The sequence below is a fragment of the Canis lupus genome, chromosome 31 (assembly GCF_011100685.1).
Source record: "Canis lupus familiaris isolate Mischka breed German Shepherd chromosome 31, alternate assembly UU_Cfam_GSD_1.0, whole genome shotgun sequence".
NCBI classification, from domain to species: Eukaryota; Metazoa; Chordata; class Mammalia; order Carnivora; family Canidae; genus Canis; species Canis lupus.
Genome location: NC_049252.1, coordinates 29,859,711 through 29,879,364, shown reverse-complemented (window position 1 = coordinate 29,879,364; position 19,654 = coordinate 29,859,711). Strand labels below are relative to the sequence as shown.

At 53.1% G+C, this 19,654-nt stretch overlaps 1 protein-coding gene and 2 long non-coding RNA genes across 8 annotated transcripts in view; 1 reads left to right on the top strand and 2 right to left on the bottom strand.

Annotated features, from left to right (window-relative positions):
- Window positions 1-19,654, top strand: part of RUNX1 (RUNX family transcription factor 1) — a 249,211-nt gene that overhangs the window by 213,469 nt on the left and 16,088 nt on the right. The window lies entirely within an intron of this gene.
- Window positions 7,592-12,695, bottom strand: LOC111093567. 3 transcript variants are annotated; one of them, XR_005382337.1, is made up of 4 exons: window positions 10,549-12,695; window positions 10,157-10,213; window positions 9,668-9,898; window positions 7,592-8,330 (listed from the first exon to the last, which is right to left on the bottom strand). It is a non-coding gene; the product is annotated as an uncharacterized LOC111093567 (long non-coding RNA). The 3 variants fall into 3 exon arrangements; XR_005382339.1 differs by having other exon boundaries at window positions 9,668-9,894; XR_005382338.1 differs by lacking the exon at window positions 7,592-8,330 and adding an exon at window positions 8,952-9,523.
- LOC119867055 lies at window positions 13,264-19,024 on the bottom strand. Its single transcript, XR_005382340.1, has 2 exons — window positions 14,566-19,024; window positions 13,264-13,812 (listed from the first exon to the last, which is right to left on the bottom strand). It is a non-coding gene; the product is annotated as an uncharacterized LOC119867055 (long non-coding RNA).

Genomic DNA, 19,654 nt, shown 5'->3' with positions numbered 1-19,654 from the left:
AACCTCAGAAGCTAACAACTGCCCAGAATCTCCAAGAGCATGAGTGACAGACTTGGACCCAAACCCAGACCTTTCTGGCTACAGAGCCAGGGCTGACGGGGTGGCAGTTTCTCTTGGATAGAGGATCGATTAGACACAGGGCTGACCAGTGTCCAGAAGAATCCCGATTGTCAAAGGGGAGATGGGAGCAGTGCTGGGCCGGACGTTCACTTGGCAGGACTGTGTTGGTTGTGTTCTGTAGATATCGCTAATAATGAGAACCTTAGGGCCAGAGTCTGTGGCGGGCACCTCGATAAGCTGTCTTTTTTTGACTGGTGTGTGTGGGGGGTGGGGTGGGGGGAGATGTACATTTGTTTTGCAACTTGAGGACAAAAGAAAACTCAGAATAATGCATCTCTAGCATGAGGGAATGAGGGATGAGGGGGAGGAGGAGGGCTTCCCAGCCACCCTCTGTCTGCTTTACCGGGGCAACAGCCTGGCCTTCCTGCATGGAGGAGTCTCTCTTGGGGTCCAGTGGGACCAGAGCCTTCTTAATGTCTAAATCCAGGCAACCTCTGATGAGCCTCGAGGAGTGTGGGTGCCTCGCTTTGAGAGTACGGTCAGGCACTGGAGAGCCTGACATCTCCGATTCACCTCCTGAGTTTTAGTAATTCCAGTGATTTTTGTGTTGATAGTGTTTCCCCGAAGGTTGAAGTTACTTTGGAAAGACTATGTTCTCTGGTACTATTGTCTGTGAAGCTTTTTGGAGATATGAATTGACTTTGTTCTCAGCTATTAAACAGGGTTACTTATGTCAGTGTTTACCAGCTGCATTGACAAAAGGGGGAAAAAAAGCCTCTCCACTTCCCTGTAGGAGGAGAGACAAATCCCCTTTCCAGCCTTGGGGGTGAAATATCCAACTGCATAGCACTTTTCTCTACTTCTTCTTCTCTGTCTCTTTCTCTCTCCTTCGTTCTTCTTCTAGAAGTTCAAAATCAAAGTGGGGATGGGGCCTTACCGTCAAACACCAGAAATTTGGGGCACCTGGGTGGCTCAGTGGTTGAGCGACTGCCTTCGGCTCAGGGCATGATCCCAAGGTCCTGGGACCGAGTCCCACATAGGGTCCCCGCAGGAAGCCTGCTACTCTCTCTGCCCGTGTCTCTGCCTCTCTCTGTGTGTCTCTCATGAATCAATAAATAAAATCTTAAAAGGCAAAACCACCAGAACTTTGCACGTATAAACCTGTAAGTGGTCATTTAATGGTTACACAACAAAGTGAAATAGGGTGCTAGGAGTCAACTTAGAAGGCACGCTGTAAACGTGAAAAGTGAATGATTTAAAAATAACTCTTATCTAGGTATAGTAGAATTTGAGAGCCTTTCAAGGTTTACAACAAAATCTTCACACGATTGAAATCCAGCCGGAATCAGGTATCCCCATGAATAAAAAATAAATAAATAAGTGCAAGAAGGGCAGGAAGGGAGGGAAAAAGGAAAGGGTGGAATGGGCGCACGATGAAGAGCTAACGCGCAGGGCAGGAGCAAGCCGATGGGTGCCACCGCTGTGTCCTGTCCCTGCTTCTCCCAAGCAGGTGGACGGTCGAAGTTCATGGAGCTAGAAGCACTCCCAAGGCAGAAATCGAGAACCCGGTTCAGGTTTTCTGTGTTCTTGGCTGGTGCAGTGTAAACTCTAGGTTTCAGGAAAGGTTGAAAAGCTCATACTAACGAATTGCGTCATAGACATTTGGAAAAGGAGAAAGTAGGATGGGAAGAAAGCTAACTCTTGGTTTTCTCCTTGAAAAAAAGGCCCCAGAGCCTCTGCACCCTTTGTGCCCTTGTGGCTTGAGCCTGCTACGGCTGCACTGTGTCTATCACCCCTGCCCTCCACTCACTCCTTGGAGGGGCAGCCAGCCTTACGCGAGCGGTCCGCACTCTGTTGGTGGAGAGGCATCGCTACCGACGCAGAACCCCCTTGAACAGCACTGCTCAAATGCCTGCCCTGTATTTATTTACAAGCACCGCACAGCTAAGTACTTAATAAACCAGCCCTTCAAAGGAGCCGCCAGCCTGGCCGGCTGTCAGCACCCTAGTCATCATAAACCACATTTTAGCGGGCCTGCATTTTCACACCAAACGTTTTCGTGGATGTCGTTCAAGGTGACCAGACCGTGTTTTCCAGAGCATGTTGGTAATGCCTTGTGGACATCTTTTCTCATTACAAGAAAGAACAGTTCACTTTAGGGCTTTGATCTCAATGATAAAATATTCCTTCTGAGGATTGGATACGTTCTGAACTTTCCCCTCATTCTTGTCATCTGTGGGCCGGCGCGCACGTGTGGGAGCGCACACACGCCGACAAAGGTTTTGTTCAGAAGAGTGAGTTTTTAATAAAACTGCAGTTGGAGGCTTCACTTGATAGCGATGGGTTAATCGGCAGGAGAGCTAAGCTTGAAAACCGAATGTCCCGCAAAGCGCAGGGTGGCTAAGAGTGAAGGCTCCATAGGCAGGCCACCTTGGGCCCAACCTGGCCCCCACCACGTACTGCCATAGGACTTCTGGCAGGGGACGTAACCTCCTAAAGCCTAGGTGTCTCCATCTGCAAAATAGGAGTAACAGTTAATTCTTGGATCCTCGCACCACTGCGAAGCATGAAATGGTGAGCCGTAGAGCCAGCCCGAGGATACCACTAACAACTCTTAGCTGGTAAGCTCCGCATCCCCAAACCAAACGTCTCCATTTCCTGTGGCTGCTGCAACTTGGTGGCTTAAAACCACAGAAATTTCTGATCTCGTGTTCTGAAGGCCAGAGTCCAAAACCAAGGGGTGGGCAGGGCCGTGCTCCCTCTGAAGCCCTAGGGAACTGTCCTTCCAGCCTTCGGTGCCTCCAGGCATCCCTTGGCTTGTGGCTACATCGTTCCTATCTCTACTTCCATCTTGTCATGGCCTTTTCGTCTATGTCATCCTCTCTTCTGTGTCTTATAAGGACACGTGCCATTGGATTTAGGCCCCACCCAGATAAACCAGAAGACTCTCATCTCTTCTCACTGAATGGCACCTGCAGGTTGTTTCTCCAGGGAAGGTCACATTTACACCTCCATGGGTCAGAACCTGGACACCCCTTTTGGAGGGGCCAACCTTCTACCCATTCTCCCAAGGTAGAAAGGATAGAAGGCAGCAGGGGAGTCTAGAAATAACTTCCCTCTGTCCCCCCTACCCCAGAACAGATATTATTATGGGCAGGTAGGTATGGGCTCGGTGTCTTGTGCTGAATGCCTCAGTCACCTGTTCTGGCTACCAACACTTCAGCCCATCCTTGCTGGAACTCAGGTATCATGGTATTTTTATTTCCCAGGCAGGAAAATGTATGATTTTTTTTTTTTCCTAGAGGACATCAGGCATCTCTTAACATTTTCTAGAGCGTCTGTGCAGCAGGGCTGGATAGGGAAAGGGGGCCCCTCTGCCCTATGTCATGGGAGCAAAGCAGCCCCGCAGCAGCTCATGACATGGTGGATGGTGGTAAGCATAGGCCCAGAAGGTGACAGGAAGTCAGCCAGTTGGGATGGACTCAAGAATTTGACCTCCCCGGGGCTCGGCATGTCACTGCCGTTGTGGACAAGCTGCCTTTTTAAAAATGGCTTTATGGCAAGGCATGGTTGACCAGACGCCCATTTTGAAAGGCTGGTGATTCGCTTTGCATACCTACCTCATAATCCCAAATTTACAAATCACCCCAAGATAGCCTTTCAAATTTGGATATTTAAAAAAGAAACTTTGACTACGGCCATAAAGTCGTGTCAAAGTTTACCAAAAGATCCTACCACGGGAGGAACAAACGGTACATGCCCGGAGGAAGGCAAGGCCCCCTCTAGAAAGCTACTGTGCTTTCTCGTAAGTAGTGGTTCCCCAAAATGAGTTGGTTTTACTCATTTGCATTATTTTTCCTCGCATCATGGAGCTGAAACGCAGGCCCGCTGTAATTCAGTTACATGTCTTAGGGCTCTGCAAAAAGTCAACATGTAGGAGTCAAATAATGCTGAGGAACCCTAGTGACATCTGTCTTTCCTCACGCTCCCTGGGCCTCACGCTGCCAGGCCTTTGGGGTAAAGTGTACAGAGGCAGGGGGCTTCTCCGAGAGCCACCTTTGTGCTTCCTTGTTTTTTATATCTTTGCATTTTATGTTCAAAGCCTTAGCCCCAGGGGCAGCCCGGGTGGCGCAGTGGTTTAGCGCCTGCCTTTGGCCCAGGGTGTGATCCTGGAGACCTGGGATCGAGTCCCACGTCAGGTTCCCTGCATGGAGCCTGCTTCTCCCTCTGCCTGTGTCTCTGCCTCTCTCTCTGTGTGTGTCTCTTATGAATAAATAAATAAAATCTTAAAAAAAAAAAAAAAGCCTTAGCCCCACAGGAGCTTTCTTATTATTTAACAATCGCCTCCAAAGCAGTAGAACAGCCCAATTGTTACGGAGATTAAAGGTACGGATTGCAAAACGCCTGTAAATGAAATCTTCACTGACAAACCCAGTTTCTTTCCATAGGCCTTTCTTCCATAATCTCTTTTTGGCAGAACATTTTATGTTTTGATACCAGAGATTCAGTTACCAACCGCAGTAAATAAAATAATTTTTTTAAGGAATAGTATAGAACTCACCCTAAAAACAAACATTGGCCAATCGTGTTTATTTTCTGTTTCTTTGTGCACAACTGAGGGTTGACAAGGGGAGAAAAGGGGGAAGGTACTACTTCTTCTCCAGTCAATTTTTAATTATCAAGCTATGGGAAGTCTTCAGATTGAGTATTAGCCAGTTCCAGCTGCCCTATGAGGCACGGGATCATATATTTATGTTTGAAAGAAGTCAGCATTTTCAGGACAAAACTGTATCGGACACCCCAGTCCCCAAACGAGATATTGGGCGGAGAAGAGGGTCATTTCCTCCAGACACAGGCTCAAGTGCCACAGTGCTGGGCACCATCATTATTCACAACGTCTTAGGGTCATATGTAGAGTCTAGAACATTCCAAAGATAGTATCAAGATTTTGAAAGACATCTTCCAATTGTGATCAACAGCCAGAGTTTACTCCTTTTTTTGTAAAGGTGATTCTCTGTAAGACGGAGAGAATTTTTCCCAATCTTCTCCGTTTTTCCAACTGGAGGAAGTGTGAACGAGACAGGGGGAGGGGTGCTAGAGGACCGTCCGGTGCAGCTCACGTCACCTGATGGCTACTGGGTAGCCCCAAAACCTGAGCTTTAAAACGCACACCGCAGACTGACCTGGTGCTCCTTGCGGCTCATCATCTTGGTCCTTCCACCCAAGGTTGCTGAGTCTCCACATGCATAGGTCAGGGTGATCCGTGCGGTTAACAGGGTTTGGGTCACTGCAGTGGTGAGCTCAGTCCTACTGGGAGGATTGGGGGAGGAGGCCCTGTGATCCTTCAGCTCTGGGGTTTGGGTGTGACCACCAGTGGTATCGTAAAGGCAGAGCATCCCTAGGGAAGGCCTGTGCGTCGGCACCACCCTGGGAGTGAGCAGCTCACCCATCTGACAGTTAAAGCTCCCAGGTCTATGACTTGCTGGTGGCCGCAGAGGACATTTCTTTACTGACAGCTTGATCTGTTCAATCTGACTCAGCCCGAGGCCAGATCCAAGGCCCAGATAGCTGAGGTTGTGCCAATCCCCCCTTCCATCTTTGGGACGGCTGCTTATATACACTTACTTGCAAGAGTATGGGGAGGGGGTGAAAGAACATCTCAAGGTAAAAAGGGAGGTGGGAATCATCTGGCTAGCGACTGCATTTTTGGGAGGCGCAGGTCATACATACAAGGGAAGCAAACCGGGTTGTTTTTATTAAGTCTCATGGGGTTATGGCGCTGTGTGGCCACTTGCACTCCATTAGCGCATCTCTCTGCAAGATCGGATGGCAAATTACATGATAAAGTTATTAAAATATCTGTAAAAGTCAGCACAAGCGCAAGGGCTCGACTTGGCATTTCTGCCAGTTAAGTGGTTTATTTAGATCGCTTCTCTGGGGGTCTGTTCATCGTCATCCGTACGATGTGGTAAATTGCCGGCTGTGTAGAACTGTCATTGCCTGCATTTTCAGCCATGCTTCTGTCGCTGGAACGAGAGGGCTGGTATCTTTGGGGTGAAAGCCCCAAGTGTTTGAAACGTGCACTTATTCACCGCCACCCACCCCGGTTTTGAACCTGCAGTGTATGTTTGTGATGGTGTCTACACTGGGGTGTTCTTGGAGCAGTTCACTGCAGCGAATCATGACAAGGACATCACCTGGTTCGCGGGTTTACCAAAGGCAGGAACAAAATAGTTAGAGCTCACAGTTACAGAAAGGACCGATGTGTGTTCATTTAATCCCCACCGCCTGCCACCCCTCGAGGTGCACGACACGGTCCTGAAGGTCCTGCCTGCTGCACCTGCGCGGGCCTAGAGCCACCGCGTGGCCAGGGCCGCTGTTCCCTTGACTGCCAGTCCGGGTCCCCCCATCTAAGCGGTTAGAGACGTCGTCTTAAATGCTAACATTCCGTAATTCTGGATACTGCAGCTCTTGGAGATTAACGGTCATGCCTAACATTCTCAGGGAAGCCAGTAGGGATGTCCGAGAACACCTCTACTCTATTGCCTGTGATTAAAAGGCCACCTTTTTTTTTTTTTTTTTTTTTTTTTGGTAATATTTTTGCTGTGGGATCGGGCGTTCTGAGGCACCATATGTTGCTAAATGAGAGAAGTCATTGCCCAGACGTGGATCTGTTTAATTTAATATGATTTTCCACAAATTACAAAGCATGACTTTAAAATTGAATTTGTGCAAAATTACAGATGGCCAATTCAGGTGGAAGGGAGAGGAAATCTTGTTACTCTTATTCCAGAATCTCTTCCCGAATTCCTCATTTGATTCTTTCACGCCTTGGGGGAGGGGGCTCGTAGGGGGAGATACATTAGAAGGTCTGTAAGGAGTTTCTCGTATTTTTCAAACTTTCTCCCTGGTCATTCATGGCTCCCTCAGAGGGAGATACAGTGGCCTGGAGATGATGTCAAGACAATGCCCGTTCTTCTGTCCATCTATCCCATTAGGATATGGCTGCTTCTCCCACCTTATCATCAGAAGGGATTCAGAAAAACAGGAGAGCCCCCAGAATGCACTTTCTGAGGCAAGCAGAAGCTGGAGCTATCAATTGACAGTAATAGCTATGGGTATGGACTTTGGAATTCAAATCTCAGGTTGGGCTGCTTGGATAATTATAGGACCTTGGCAAAATGACTGAAGTCCTTTGCACCACTGCTCCCCATCTGTACGATGGGCACGGTGATGACAGTATCTGACTCACTGGAGAGCTGGGAGCATAAGTGAGTTAATAGGGATATGCCCTGGATGCCTGGCACGCAGTGAGCAGTTGCATGGATTTTCTCCCATTACCGCAGGAGCCTGCTGCGAGGCTTGAGATATATTTCTGTCAAGTATTTAGCATAGAGCCTGGTACACTGCACACAATAAATGGTTGCTGTTATCCGTTTTACTCTCATTGCTAGCATTGGTTTTTTTTTTTTTTTTTTTAGATTTTATTTATTTATTCATGAGAGAGAGAGAGAGGAGACAGAGACACAGGCAGAGGGAGAAGCAGGCTCCATGCAGGGAGCCTGACGTGGGACTCGATCCCGGGACCCTAAGATCACGCCCTGGGCTGAAGGCGGGCACCAAGCCGCTGAGCCACCTGGGCTGCCCTCACTGCTAGCATTGTACCCGCGTTGGTGGCGGTGGTGTCTCACCAGGGTGTTACAATCCGTCCGTCCTGCCAGATGAGCCACACAGCATCACCTCCAGGGTCTCCTTGTCCTGCAGGAGGACAGTAGCCCCGCAGTGGTTTTATGGCAGCGCCTTCAGTCAAGTGCCATTTCCTTGGGTGAACTCCCAGTGGGAGAGCCCACAACCACTGCTCCCCAAAGATCAGATGGGAATGGTGAAGTTAGAGTTGAAAGGGACCTTACGCATCTTTGCTCAAAGGCCCTCCTTTCCCTCATGAGCCACCGGAGGCCCGGGGCAGGACAGGGATTGGCCCGGTTGGAGGCAGGCCTGAAGTCCCCATCCTGGGACTCCTGGTCCAGGGCTCGTGCCACTGGTGCATCCCGTCCCTGCCTTGGAGGGGGCCTCAGGATACAGTCTCTGCCGTCGCTATGGAATGCTCGTGAGGACGTGTAATCGTGCGCTGCCTTCCACGGCCACTTCCTAGAAGTGGGCTGTCTCCTCGAGGGATCATGGGCCCCCATGGCTGGATTTTGTGTCACGCACTTCTTTACGCCTCCATTTCCAAAATGCTGAAAGTCCACGTGTAAGGAGTCGGGGCTTCCCTAAAAGGCAAGGACAGAGTACCCACGTCAAGGCCATCACCTCTGTCCTTCTCAGCCCTGCTCCCCGGGGGACAGCAGACAGCTGCAGAGGGGCTGACAGGACACTCCCCGACCACAGGGCCGACTTGGGCAGCAGCCACAGATGAACCCTGACCCGGCCCTTACTTGCATGAATCGGACACATTCAGAGAATGTGAATGGTCAGCCTCTTTGCTGTTTTTAATGAACCATCTACAAAAGGATTTCTTTGAACCGAGTTTCACCTTCCTGTGTGATTTTAAGTAAATACCTCCCTGGGCCGATTCCGCCCACAGGCCCGGGCCTTGAAAGCCTGCTGGCGGCTTGGGCTGGCGGGCCACGGGGAGGCCCGCAGACAGGTGTGCGAGCGCCGCGGGGCGGCCGGCAGCCACAGCTGGGGGAGCCGGGGCCAGGGGCCTGGTGCTCAGCGACAGTCCCGCTGCCAGCATCTGCCAAAGAGCGACCCCGGGGGACGCCTGGGTGGCTCAGTGGTTGAGGGTCTGCTTTCAGCTCAGGGCGTGATCCTGGGGTCCCGGGATCGAGTCCCGCATCGGCCTCCCCACAGGGAGCCTGCTTCTCCCTCTGCCTGTGTCTCTCTCATAAATAAATAACTAAAATCTTTAAAATTAAAAAACAAAAAGCAACCCAGGGACCTTGAGGCCCTGCGCTAACTAGCACATCTTCAGCTCCTGCACCCCACGGCTCTTGTCCTGTCTTGACCGCAGCCCCCTGGGGCTTCAGCTCCAGGAGGCCTCGCATGGTCTGAGGACCACAGGTTTCTAAAGAACAGGCCAGAGGAGGAGGCAGGGAAGGAAATGCTGTGACGTGGCCTTTTCTTACTCAGAGGATCAGACCCGCTCAGGAAACATGGCATTCAGCGGTGTCGCAAACTATCCCCCAAGGGTCGGGATTTCCCCTGATTTGGGCAGATTTTACAGTGACCGTGAACTTCTGATCATGGAGATGAGGGAATCCTAGAAAGCTGGACCCGAACGAGATGACCAGCGCCCTCATTAGCTCGAGGAGGCCCCGGGAGCCCAGAGAGGTTAAGCGACTCGCCGATTATCACACAGCCAGCTCCTGTGCCCAGGGGCTTAGCTTTCCTGCCCGTCCTCTCCGGCTTGAACACATTCCTGGTATTTGGCTACAGCAAAGGGAACCTTCCCAAGGAGTCCCTGCAAAACAGCACTTATGTGAAAGAGGGGCTGTTGGAACAAGATAGGGCAAACACCAGTGTGCCTGCGCACTGCTCCACCCAGTTTCTCATCTTTATATTACCCCCACCTCAAAAAAAAAAAAAAAAAAAGGTCTCAAATAACCCAAACAGGCAGGGTCTGATCTGCAGACTGTCTGCAGGCATCCACCCAAGAAGCTGCCGGTCGGCTGGTCCATCCTCCGCTGATTTATGTTGTGTGTGTTAAGCCTTAAATTGTTGAGACTCTGGCTGGCTGCAGTGGTATTACTGGAGGGCTGGTGCATGTTTTCGGCTCACGGAGCTGGCTCCGGGACTGGAGGTGTTGGCCTCAGATCAAGTCCAATCTCACACCTGTCTGAGACAATGAGGGCCTTGTTAGACACATCTCCAGTCAAGGCGGCTCAGGCTGCTTATTTTTCACGTTCAGAACAGGGAGGGGCGGGGGGGCGGTGGGATCTGGGGGCCAGGGAGAAGCCAAGGCGAGACTGGGAAATGCTGGGGTCAGCTGCCTCTCTTGCCCTCTCCTTCCCCCTCTCCCCTGCCCACCCGCCCCCCCCCCCCAATTTTATAAACTTTTCCTTATTTTTGGAAATTCAAAACAAACAAACAATACCAACAGTAGCCCTCTTATGAAGGCGAATTTCCCACTGCAAAACAAGAAGCTCAGGGCCTGTTGGAGAAAAAAAACCCCACAGTCATCAAGGGGGGTTGAGCCACACAGTGGAACAGAAGGGGGGGTTTGGGTGGGGGGTGGCTATAGCCCCCACCCCAGGGCCGGAATCTGAGCTTTTTCCACACGAACAGGGTCTGTGCAGGAAAGGTTTTTCTCTTCTTGTGTTTTTCCCTTCCACTGCTGACATCTTAGTGACTGGGGCAGGCAGGAGAGGGCTTTCCCCAGCTCTGAGTGATTATTCACTGATGACCTAGCAAACTGTTCTGTCCCCGCTCTGGCCCTCCTGTCCCTTCTTATCGACACAGAGAACACAGCAGGCCGCCAGCACGTACGTCTTTGGACCCTCTGCAAATCCAGCTCTCCAGAGACCCTGACCCGAGGCAGCCAGCGGGCAGGGCCTTCTCTGGGTCCAGGTCAGGAGCCCTCAAGGCTGATGGCTGTGAGTGATCATCATTCAGTCAAAGCCACCCTGAAATGACTTGCTTTGCGTGGGACTGCACGGTGTGGTGGCCCTTGGGATAAAAATCAAGGAAAGAGTTTCCAGGCGTTGTGAAAGCTACCCTTTGCTGCCAGGCGCCCACAGGAGGCCCCACGCTAGCACCTAGTGACTCCCCCCGCGTGGAACTCTCATGTCTTGGGGGCTTGAGTAGCTCGGCGAACCCCTCTGCATCCCTCTCCGTAAGCAAGGCTCTTACCTGAGCGGGGACGCACTTAGGTGCCAGTGGTCACTCGGCCCCGCTTGTCCTCCTCCAGGAGAAACAGGCAGTCCCCACCCTTTCACCTCCGAAAAACGGCTCAAGGGCCAAGTCCCACTGCTGACTCACAGCGTCGGCCTCAGACACAGCCCGGAAAATGTGCACGCTGCTTATTTTATCTGAGACCCGGGACTTCAGAGCAAATCACTTTGAACTCAGTGGCCCTGGTCTCCCTCTGCGCCCATCAGCCGGCCTCCCCCAGGACCACTTTCCGGGAGGCAGCGGACAGAGGTGTGGGGAGCAGCAAGAAGGGACAGAAAATCTGGGGGCCTCCGGCTCCCTCCTGCCGGGGTCGAACCCCTTCCGTGTGACCCTGAGCGACAGCACGTGCCAAGACCCCGGGCCGTTGGGAGGTGGCATCACTGTTAAGACCGTGGCCTTCCGGGAGGCCAGGGTGGACGCCGCAGAGCCTCCTCTTTGAGGCCACTCTGGAGGGTGGTGGCTGAGGAAGCCGACGTGGGCCCCTCAGGCCATCCGATGGCCAAGGAGGACCCGATACAGAAACCAAACCTGCTCCTGCTGAGACCACTTTAACCAGTGCTTTCCTGGCTCCTTCGCCAGCCAGGCCTCTGCCTTTCTCTGGGCCTCGAGGTTTCCATCTCTCCTGAGCCATCCGTGCTCTGAAACGGGGAGCAGACCCGGGGCGGGGTTGGGGAGGGTGGCTGGAGCACGGATGTCTCTGTGACACCTGCCTTATGGGACTCCTCCTCTGGCCTCTTAAACACCCACCCCGTTCTTCAGGGCACTTCTCTGCTCCCTCTCCTCCGGGACAGCTTCTCCCCTCCGATGATCATCAACTGGCCCATCTTCTCTGCTCCCGGGCCCATCGGTTGGGGGCTGGCCCTCCACCATCTCCCCACGTCTCACCCCGTTCGTTACCCAACAGGGTGCACGTTGCTGCCACCCTATCGTGGGCTCCTGGCCATGAGGACCCAAGCTTTCCCTCTGTGCCTTGAGATCATCCAGACCTCGAAACCCACCGTCAAGATGCTCTCCAAGCATCCCTGAGCCCCCGAGCACCTGCACCCTCTCCTCCCCACCTCCACTCATGGTTCCAAGAGCCACAGGCTCGCCTCGAAGTTTCGGGCCGGCGGGAGCTGTGTCTCCACTTCTCCGGGCCCCCACAACCCTAGCCCAGAGCTCCAGGGTAAGGGATGAGGGGGGAGTCACTGAGGAAGATTTCTCTTGCTCTCAGGACAGCAGGTCACAACTGGTGATGGACACGTTTTAATCTCAATTCCCAACAGTTCTGCCCCCAGTGACTTCCTCCCTCCCAAAGCACCAGTGCTGGGGCAGAGCCTTGCTTCCTCTTGGTTCTGTGGCTTACCCTTCCTCCTCCTCCTGGAGCCCAGCCGGGAGCCTGGGGGAGGGAGCCCAGGTGGTCCCACCAGGCGACAACATAGCCGCCCCTTTCCCTTCACTTCTGTGACAAGGAAAAAGGTGGGAAGTTGCTGTGCTTCTTGACCTCCTGACCCCATTACCTTCTAGAGTCTTCTGTTAGCTAAAGCTGGTGAGCTACGCTTCCTTTGGCTGCCCCAGGCCGGACTCCCTTGTGTGTCACCGTCTTTCCTTCCATCTGCCTTGCTCCTCAGACAGCTCACCTGACGCTGTCTCCCAAACACCTGAACCTGGTTTTACACTTTTAATGAGAGATGTGGACCCCAAAGGAAGAATAGGCCGTTTATCCGCTGTTTCCTTGGCGCTCCCTCCCCCCACCTCACTGCTGCCTCCCCCACACACACCTGTGCTCCGCCCCTCCCCCCACACTCAGGTGTGTCCCTGTGTCACCTCCTTCCCTAAAACCATTCCTGATTCCTCCTGGTCCTGGCAGTTTTCAGATCCATCTTTCGGAGTTCACCCTTGACCTTGGTGGCCCTCCTCCCCGCCCACCTGTAACCGAGCTTCTTTCCCAAACGGGCAGTTGCCCGGCCTCGGGGGCCTCCTGTCCCCCAGCACTGAGACATTTCACCTCTGCCACCTCGATGGCTTCGCTCCGAGCCTATGACAGAGGACAAGTGTTGAGTCACCCCCATCCCGTCCCCCTGGGTGGTGTCGCCTTATGGTCTTCAGCTGGTGGACGAAGGACATTCCAACCCTCCTGTGCCGGCCCGCCCGTCTGTCTGAAAAATTAACAGACCCTGGGCCATCGGTGTGTTGGGGTGGGGGGGAGGCCACTTGTCACCCTCTTGGTCAACCCTCCCTTTCGCTTTCTTCGCCTCCTATCCCCTCAGCTCCTCAGAAGCCTCTTTTGTTCCCGTCAAGGGGAAAGTACTTCGGACGTGTTGTTGAGACTGGTTTGCTGGTTTTTCAATTTTTTTTTTTTTTTCAAAGACGGGAAGTTCCTGTTTATTAGAGAGGTTGTTCGTTTCCAAAGATGTTGTTGCAGCGCCAGGCCGGCTATAGGATGATTTCTCGCTGCCTTTTTTGGGGTGGTACACAATACAAAAAAATAAATAAATAAGTAAATAAACCAATGAGAGAGAGAGAGTCCGTGAGCACAAAAGGAGATGTTATAATAGGTTTTTGTTGGTACTTGCATTTTCTTGTTGAAAAAAAACAGCAGAGACCCTGAGGTACAGAGGTGTGGACAGAAGCCTGATGTTATCTGGCCCCGAGAAATCCTGCCCGGAGTCCAGTGGCAGGCGGGATCCAGAACTCAAAAAGACGGAGGCAACTGGTCCTGCTCAGTACAAACGGTGCTGTTCGTCTTTCGTAAACAGCCTGTGCCCCAGGGCTCAAATCCTTCAAAAGTTTGCCTAGGTAATTGCGTTTCATTGCCGTCTGGCATGTGCTCATCAGTCTAATCTGGAGATTCAGACAGCCAGGCCAAAGCCTGCGAGACTGCAGGAGAACGAGACCGTGAATTTAATCCACTTGAAAGACAGACTAATACAAGTGCGGCTAACTCATTATTTTAAGTGATGGGAGCAGAAAAGGGTATGGCACTTTCCATAAAAGGGTTTCAAATGCTCGCGTCACAGCCACTTGGCGGTTTGAGGCCATTAGAAGAAAAGGCGGAACCAGGGCGATGATAGGATCCTTGCTGCCACCTCCTTGTTTCTGGAAGCCTGCCTTCCCCCCACCCACCCCAAAACACAAGGGGCACGGCGGGAAATGCTATACCTTTCCTCCCTCCCTCCCTCCCTCCCTGGTTTTGACTTGGGTCTGTCGTGAATTCACATGGACACCAGGCTTTGTTGGAGATTTGGGGGTGTTGGGGCTCAGTTTCAGGGTAGAAAAGGGATGTACATGGAGGAAGGACTCCCCGGTGAGCCCCACAGAGCTCAGAATTCCAGGCCTGTAAGCAGGAAAAAGGTTCCCTTCCGCTGTGTCCACTGGGTGCTATGCTTGGCAATGTCTGTCCTTCCTTCCTTCCTTCTTTCCTTCCTTTGTCTCTTTTTTTTTTTTTTTTTTTTTTTGAGGTTCAGACCAGTTTTTTAGTTTTGTCAGTCTGTGGTAACTAGGGTGGGGGTGGGGGTGGGGGGTAAAGGCTTCGAACATCACACGTTAAGAAACAGCCCTCTACAAAGAACCAGAAGGTCTGTCCCTGCCCCGTCACCAGCCTGCAGTGGGGAGCAGAGAGAGTCACCTCACCTGTCCGTGCCTCGGCTTTCTCCGAGGTGGGGCTGGCTCAGAAAGTCTCAGAGGTTGCTTTCTGCACTCTCATTCCATGAGACGTTGGAATGAAACCTTAGAAATGTTGACAGTGATTTGCATCATTATCTAGTTACATGTGACTCATGCCCGGGAAGCTGGGGAAAGGCAAGCATTGGCCTGTCCCTTCCCAGGTGGCAAAGCTGACGGTCAGCTCAGGAGTGATCTTGTTGGTCGTTTACACCTGCATCTCACTCAGGACTCGGCGTGCCAGCCCCAAGTCTGGGTGCCAGGCCATGGGGCTGTGAGAAAGAGTCATCCCAAATCCTGGCTTGGGGACGGAGTGCTCTCTGGGCACAGTGTGACAGCTGGTGCCACGCGGGCAATGGCCTCCAGCGACCCTGGTGCCCACCAGGGCTCCAGAATGTTCCCAGCACACCCCTTATCTCCTCGCACCCCTGAGTTGCATCTGTTCTGTGCCTGGGCGGGACGGGGCGGGGCGTGCCTAGCCTGGGCTGGATCTTTCTAAGGCACCACTGACATTTGGTGCCAGATCATTCTCCACCATGGGGGGCCATTCTGTGTGTTGTAAGATATTTAGCAGCACCCCTGGCCTCCACCCTCTAGATGCCAGTAGCACTCCTCACCCTAGTGGTGACAACCAAAAATACCTCCAGACATTGTCCAGTGTCCCCTGGTGAAGAAACAGCCCCTGTTGAGAGCAGTCTGGGAAAGTCACAAGGATCTCCTCGTCCACACAGGAGCTCAATGCCTGCAACAAAGCGGAGTTGCTCGGGCATCTCTACTTGGTAGTCACTTCACTTCTGTTGTCCAGAGATCATCCCTTTTGTTGAGCAAGAGTTTCCTAGTCTGCTATCTCAGACACTACTTTTATTTTTATTATTATTATCATCATCATCATTATTATATTATTTTAATTCTTCCATGTTAGTCCAAGTCACTGAAAACCTATTGCTTCTCGGAGAAAGCCTTCCTTGACCTTGTAAATCAAAGCAGTTCTCTGGAGGGAGGTTTCCCACCGCTGGGCTCGGTATCATCTTTCTCAGGGTGACCTCATCTATTAAAGTATGAAGGTTGTATTTGAAATGCCATTTACTTTCTCTAAGTCAATAAATGAAGCTGTGGATCTTTAGATCATCAGAGGTCTGCTTATTACCAAGAGTTTTTGTGTGTGTGTGTCATTTTTTAAATCGAGATCTGTGTTGGAGTTTAAAAGAATTCCGGCAGATTTCCATTTGCCTTTCTGAATCAGTTTGGGGTGATATTCCTCTGCGAGTGTAGATTGCCCCTAGATGAATCTGACTTTATTAGTTTATGTCCTTTGTTCAGAGCACCAGGGATGAGCTTGTGAAAGCACACACGGCTCTTATCTTCAAAGCTCTCCTTTATGCAGCAAAAGTGCACCTCAGCAACCTGTGTTATTAATCTATGGCAGTCCCAATTAGTTCACACCAAGGTCAGTCCTTTGGGGTGTGCAAACCGGCTGCAGACTTAAGTGAACTAGCTCCTCTTGAGCAGAGCTCCCGTGAAGGTGGGGGAGAAGGCGGCCAGGGAGGAATCAGACAAAAGGGGGTTGCCCGCTCCAGCAGGAGAAGTTGAGAGCGACTCCCCCTTGCTCACAAGCCAAAGAAATTCAGTTATTCTAAAGAACTCAAAACTCACATGGGAACCTGCCACCAAATGAGGAGACTGTTGGCCTTTCTTCGCCGTCTTGCTCTGATGGCAGATATCCTAGTGCTTTTGCAGTTGTTGGAGCATAAAGAGAAGCGCAAAGAGAGCCATTTCTTGGAGACTTTTGATGAAATGGAGAAGCCTTGAGCTTAAGAAGTAGAGTGAACGCTACTCCTCCAAAAAGGTGTCTGTGAAAAAAAAGCCAGAGCTGGTGGGTCGGTGGCATGTTGAGTTTCAGGAACGAAGGATGCTGCTGAGCTCACGGTGGCCCGTCCTGCTGTGTCTCGGAAGAAGACAGTACATCCGTGAATCCTGTGTCTCCAGTGGGCGGAGGGGGGGGGGGGGTGATGAGGCCCCTCTTATATGAAAAGAAATAGGTGTCCTTGGCCTGCCATCATTTCCAGGCCAACTGAACTGGCAGTGCCCTTTAAGAGGAAGAAGTTCATTGTCTTGCCGCATAGTATTATGGAAGATCTGAGCAGTGGAGGTGAAGGGACGGCTGGGAACCACACCAGGCCTGCTGCTCCCTCCAGGCGCACATGGAGTTTTTGGGCCCAGCCAAAGGCAGGATGCTAGAGGAGGTGCAGAAGGGGCAGTTCTCCTGGGGTGCTGGCTTCCTGGCTCCTGCTGCTGGGAATTCCCGGAGCCAGGCCCCCACCAAGTGGAAAAGGAAAACAAGAAGCGGGTGCAGGTAGAGGAAGAAAAGGCACGGCGGGACAGCACAGCCGGCAGTGAGTGTGGGGGGACAGGAGAATGCTGAAGCGCGCACCGAGGCCAGGCGCTCCAGCTTGGCACACTCACCCCACTCCCCTTGGAGTTGGGAGCACGGGATGCAAGCTCTCAGAGGAGGCGCTGCTGCCACTCGGTGGGCGTCCCGCCTGGGAAGGTGAAGGACAGTGCATTTTTCTCAATTTGCAAAGCTCAGCTTCTGGAGTTCTGTGGTGTGGCCCGTGGGGTGAGATGTGGCATGTGGCCGCCACGCAGCCACCTCGGCAGAGCGGCTGTGGTGCTCCCCCTGAGGGAGGCTGGTGCTCGGGGGGAGGGAGGGCTGCTGTTTCCCCTAGCTAACCTGCTGGAACCTCACACATGCTCACTGTGAGACCACATTACCCCTGGGGAAGGGTTCGGGGGCATTGTGCACCTCACAGATGGGGAAACTGAGTCTCCAAGGGCTTAAGTCATTGCCCCAGCACACAATCACTGAAGGGTGGGTCAGGGCCTCTCTCTTAATCTCTCAAACTCCCAAACTATGCTCTTGCTCAGGCCCTTGTGACTCGCTGAGGGACAGTCCCAGGCCGTGGTTTCCAAATCCTGGAAATGTTTGGGGGTAACACAAACCCAAGGCTAGTTAAGCGCCCTTCCGGGTTCCCTGCAGTGCTCTCTAGATAGCGTATTGTGCTGTGTTCTTGCTTCCCCATTCGGATGGCTCCCGATTTTATTAGAATGCCGTGCTTCGGAGTTTGCTGCTTCAAACCAGAGGGTCTGGCCGAAAAATCCAGAAAGGATGCGTTAGAGCCCGTGCCACATGGGAGCCGGGGACACAGAGGCTGCTTGAAGGGCTTCAGCCACTGTTCAAATAGTTGTGACTTGATAAAACCACAAAATCTCGGGTGGCGGCTGGGAGAAAGCACAGCAGGAGAGCCACGGTCGGGCTGGTGGGGACGGTGGCCTCCTGGTACCTCTGCCCCGCGCGACCTCTGTGTCTCCCACCAGGGACCTGTCTGAGGCCAGGTGTTGGCCGGAGGGTGGCACGCTGACGCAGAGGGCTGGGCGCTCCAGGGCTGGATGGAGTGGCCTCAGAGGAAGCCAGGCTGTGCAAAATGACATGACGTTGTGTGCCGGGCCCCGTTCTGAGCTGGGCCCAAGAGCGTATCCTCCAATACTGACAGCTCACAGGGTAGGGGTCAGTCGTCCCACCACCCTTGAGACCCCAAAGCTAGGCCACCCTGGGGCATTACAAGGATCCTAGGAAAGCTCGGCCATGTTACTTAATAGGAGCTGCCCGAGGGACGGCGCTTACTGAATCCGCTTAGTCAGAGAGATCGCTGATGCCGCTCTGGGAAGTCCTATGGGCACCCCCACCCCTATCACCACTGGGCCTCCCAGCCGCAGTCTGGACCGTGGCTTGGCTCTGACAGTCCCCCGCCCTGTGCCACGGGCCAGTGATGCTCAAACCTGCATGGTCCTCTTTATGACACGTGCTACCCCCTGGAATGTTCCACGGGAAGATTCCGCTTCTTTAGCCATGGGCAATCCCAGGTGATGCCGTGCCTCCCCTGCTTGGCTTGTAGCTTCCGTCTTTGAGGGGCCTGTCATTTGTATCCTGCCAGTGAGGGTCCTCGTTCTGCGTCAGGAGCCTGATCCCAAGCCAGAGGCTGCCCAACACTTCCCAGCTGTTGACGCCGTGTTTCCGGCTCTTCCCTCTCCAGGAGCTGCGAAGAGGGCAAGGGGGCTAGGGAATGAGGGGATGGGAACAGAGAGCCATCCTCGCCCTCCGCGTTTTGAGGTTTTCGTTGGGGGAGAATGGAAGGATGGAAGGAAACGAAGAGGGCAGCCGTGGAACCGTTTGAACACGGCCAGTGGGCTGGCCTGACGGGAGCTGCGCGGCCCACGTGTAGCATCAGCGCGGGAGCGTGCTCAGGGCAGAAAGATCCTTCCGGAAAAGGAGTCTGCAGTGGATGTTTGTTCAATGCAGCACAGGGCAACAAGGGAGGGCAGAGGAAGGCCAGGAGGTGCCTTCTGTTCCCTCAAAACCGTGATTCCCTCCAGCCCGTGGGAATCGAAGGCTCCTCTCCCTCTGCCTGGGCGCCCCAGGCCCGCAGAGGACAGGAGGTGTGCATCCACAGGCCCGGCTTTTCTAGAAGCCAGAGACTTACCCCCAAGCCCTTCATCAGAGACAACTGTCCGGAGTCCAGAACCTTTTTCCAGACGCGCCTCAGACGGATGGGGCTGAGGGGAGAGGCCTCATGGCAAGAGTTGAACTGTTTCCCCTGGGAAGTGTCTGGCAGCTCTAATGAGGCCCGGCACTTTGCGTTTATAGAGCGCCTTTCATCTGTGGCTCTCAAAGCTGCTCCACAAACATTAATTAAGTCTCACACCTGTGAGGCAGGTGAGGCTGGGTGCCCCCATTTCTAGAGATGAGGAAAGAGCTTTGGAGGGGAAGAGGGCTGTGGTGAGCCGCCGGCCTTCTGCATTCCCAGCGCCCTGAGCGCAAAGCCACGGGGCCTCCCCGGGCCCGGCTCCGGATGGGGGACCCGGACTGCGCGTGGTGGAGACGTGGCCACGCGGCCCCCTTCTTCCCTCCCGCAGGCAGCCTGCCACCTCCCAGGCCCCGCCATCCGGACAGGACCCCTCAAAACCCTGAAGGCCTTGAAAACGCAGCATCCCCAGGCGGGTC